Below are 4,085 nucleotides of genomic sequence, written 5' to 3'. Positions count from 1 at the left end.
GTCTTGTTTTCTTAATAAGTGTGTTTTAGGCTACATTGATGTAACTTCATCACTAATCCCATTATTTTGCAGCTAAAATATGCTTGGAAGAACCTCCACCAAAGTAAAGAATTGAACCAGCCACAAAAGCAAGTAAAATAGCAAAAAGAGAGAATTTTGGAATGCTGTGGCTGGGCTGCAGCTGAGCTCTCTGTTCTCTGCAGTGCTGCGGCTGGGGTGCAGCTGGGGTGCAGCTGAGCGCCCTGCTCTCTGGAAGGCTGCCGCTGGGCTGCAGCTGGGCTGCAGCTGAGCGCCCTGCTCTCTGCAATGCTGTAGCTGGGCTGCAGCTGGGGTGCAGCTGAGCGGTGGCGCTGCTGATGTGGAAAATTGGGTCTATTTAGACCTAAAACGCGAAGGGAAAGGGGTCTTTGGTTGTTTTGGAGGTGCATCTCACTCAGAGGAGAGCTTGGAGGGCTGCTAGGGCTCGTGGGAACACTCCCTTCTTCCTCTTTGGTTCTTCATCTTCTTCCATGGCCATTTTGTAAGCTTAAAGGCTCTCCATGGAAATGGAGAGCCAAACCCATCTTGTTAGGGATTGTTGTAGCCTATGAATTCTTGTGTAATGGATGATTGATTTGATTATATATATATGCCTTTTCTATCAATTGCTAGTATTCTTGTTTCCGATCTTAAAGCTTGCATGTAATAGGAATGTTCATGACTTGATTTTGGGGTTTCATGGATTATGGGGACGTAAGATGAAATCTTGAACTGAAACAAGGGTCCTTGTGGTCATTGATTCTAGGGATGGAAGATGATTCACATGTTGTCTTAAGATCCTAGCTCATTAATGCGGGTTTGCTTGTTAGGTTGCCAAGGGATTGGGATTTAATGAGAAAACCTAGTCTCTTTCACCTAAGGGATTAGGGCTAGAGTGTTTTAGTGGATTGACTTTAGTAAATTGATGGAGAGGAGATGAAATTGGGTGTACACAGGAGTGAATTGGTGAAAACTAACCTTAGCAATGTCATTTCATACCATTTCTAGTCTTGTCCATTTCTAAGTGCCTTCAAACACCAAATTCCAACCATGTAATTATGTGTTAATTTATCTTTTTGCACATGATTGTAAATGAATGTTGTTCTATCGAGTCTAGATGAGTTATTAATTGCACAATTCTCTAGTATTACGAGTCTCTTGGGAAAACGATACCTGGTCTTACCGATTTTATTACTTGAACGATTCGGTGCACTTGCCGAACCACCAACATAAACTCCCTCAACGAATTCCAAATTTCAAATTCTAGAGAGTTCAAGTCGTTCTACTCACTAAGCAAACCACTTGTTGGGTGAGCCTTGTGAAAAAGGCTCTTAGGGCTTTGGTTCACTACGTAAGCAAAAATCTTGGTGAGCAAAAAATATTTTAAATAAAATTCAAAAAGCTCAAGGTGTTTGAGTCACTAGGAGAATTTATTTGGTTTTTCTTCTTGTACCTATTCGTTGAGCGAGTCTATTTCCTTGTTGAGCAAAATGAATTTGGTAAAAGTCCTAAGAGCTCAAAGGAAACTAGTCATTATAAAAACTAGGACTTGTTAGGCGAGTGTACCTCAAAGCGATTGTTCATTGATCAGGATTGTGTAGGAAGTCCTATATTGACTAAAGATAAGACCAATTTAGAGTATGTATGTGGGTGCAAACCTCAACTCACAAGCCAATTTTATGGGGTTGAGTTAGCGTAAAATCCATTGAGCGAATTTATTTGGTTTTGCTTTTAGTACCTATTCGTTGAGTAAGTCCATTTCCTTGTTAAGTAAAACTATTTTGATAAGAATCCAAAGAGCTTGAATGAAAATGGTCGTTCAGCAAACCAGGGCTCATTATGCGAGTGTACCTCTAAAGGGTTGCTCATTAAGCGAATGAGACTAATCGTTGGGTGAGCTTTAACTTTTGAAAACTTCTACCTTTGTCTCATTGAAGGGGGAAGAAGGGGGGAAGGAGATTTTGGATATGCAAAATTAGTAGCTCTAGGTTTTTAAAAGGAAAATATGTGTGAGAGGTCGATTAGAGCCAAGACAATAATCCTAATCTACAATTTACATAAAATTATCCTGACTATACTAATATGGACTCACATAGAGGAAGATATGTAGTAGTTGAGAGTCTATGAAGGTTCCTATATGTGAGAGTCTATGAAGGTTCCTATATGTGAGAGTCTATGAAGGTTCTTATATCTGAAGTGCAGTGTGAAAACAATTGCATCTCACAAGTAGTAGGAATTTACCGTGTCATATGAAAAGGATTTAAATCCTAAGATGTGATTCTCTATGAGCGAAATGTCATATGACATGTGCAATTTTTTTTATTCCATTCAATATACCAGTCTTGTAGAAGTAGAATCAATCCTTAGTAGTGATAAATGTAACAACCCAATTTTCTTTAGGTCCTACTATTTAGATATTAGAACACAACTTTTAAATAAGAGATAAATGTTTATATTTATATAAGACTGTTACAAAATATAAACTCAAAATTTAAACTTAAAGTTATGGGATCGTTGAGTCTATTCACAATCTCAATGTTGCTCCTTACCAACTTTTGCATTCATTTATGCTCATGTGAATACCTTATAACATATAGGAAGAAAACCATATAAATCATACAAAATGAAGGTGAGCTAGAACGATAAGAATTATACATTATGGCCATAATAAAAGATCATTCATATATATATATATATATATATATATATATATATATATATATATATATATATATATATAATTATTTATGTATGTAGGTATAAAATAAGTTAGGCATTATGGCCATAATAAAAGGCTTATCATACAATTGAAATCATAGATAGCTCAACTATCAATATCTCAAGACATTCACATAATTCATATTTCACTTTCACAACTTTCACATTCATCATGCATTAGACACGACCTTCGGAGAACTCAATGTATTTACTAGAATATAAGACCATGCACTTGTTATACTCATCCTAAATTCTCAGGGTCCTCATCTTTTTCATGGCCACATCTCAATACCACATGGTATAACAAGGTAAATCACTTATCTATAGAGTTAACGTTAAATGCTAAATTCATTGATAAAGACATCTTTCAACTATCACCCCAAGTATCTTCTTCAATGTGAATCCAATACTTAATAGAGTTAGGTAAATTTTAATATAATTATTGCATCAATACATCACACACAAACCATCCATAGTAGAATTCCAACTTTAAAATTACTACATTAGCATCACAATTCACAATTATCAATGGAAGAAGAATTTCTCACGATACAAAGTGTCTACATTGTATACAATTATACACATTCTCATTGTCAATAATAATAACAATACCAAGATAACAATAGAAAATATGAGAAAACATCAAAACACCAAAAAGTTGCACCACACAAATTGATGCCCGATAATATCACCATAGCATCCAACATTAGCAGCTCCCGAGGTCGCTGACTTCAAAATCCCATATAGTGCCCAACGGTGGTTCCTAGGCGCCCAACACTAATGTCCCCTGATGATCTCTGTCGAGATAGAACCCAACAGTCACACTAGCATGCAACGTCAATACCTCTAGAGCTCAATGTCCAAAGAACATTAAACAACATTGGAGTGGTGCCCGACGCTACCTTTAGTAGGTCTCTTTGACTTGAAATTTGAAGGTCGTGCCCAATGATACTAGTGTGGTGCCCAATGCTACATTAACGTAGTTACATTGTTTTCCTACATTGAGATACTCAATTTGATTTTTCTATATGCTTCCACACTTTCTATACTAATACAACACTTTCAAATTTTAACATTGCATTTTGACAAAAACCCCTTAGAGTATCTCAAAATGGAGAAATCATAGAACACAAAATTGATACTTTACTAACCAAATTCACACATTCAATCATTCACTACATTCATATACCGATCAATCCAAATTTATACAATTTCACAAACTACAAAACTTAGAAGTGAAATTATACATAAATTCAAATTGCAAAACAAGATAAATTTTATTTGGAATGCTAGCTCCCTTTATCTTATTGAACTCCTAAAGCTCTAAAATTCTCCCTTCATAGTCCATT

Source organism: Vigna radiata, chromosome 2 (assembly GCF_000741045.1).
Source record: "Vigna radiata var. radiata cultivar VC1973A chromosome 2, Vradiata_ver6, whole genome shotgun sequence".
Taxonomy (NCBI): Eukaryota; Viridiplantae; Streptophyta; class Magnoliopsida; order Fabales; family Fabaceae; genus Vigna; species Vigna radiata.
This window is presented reverse-complemented; position numbering follows the sequence as displayed.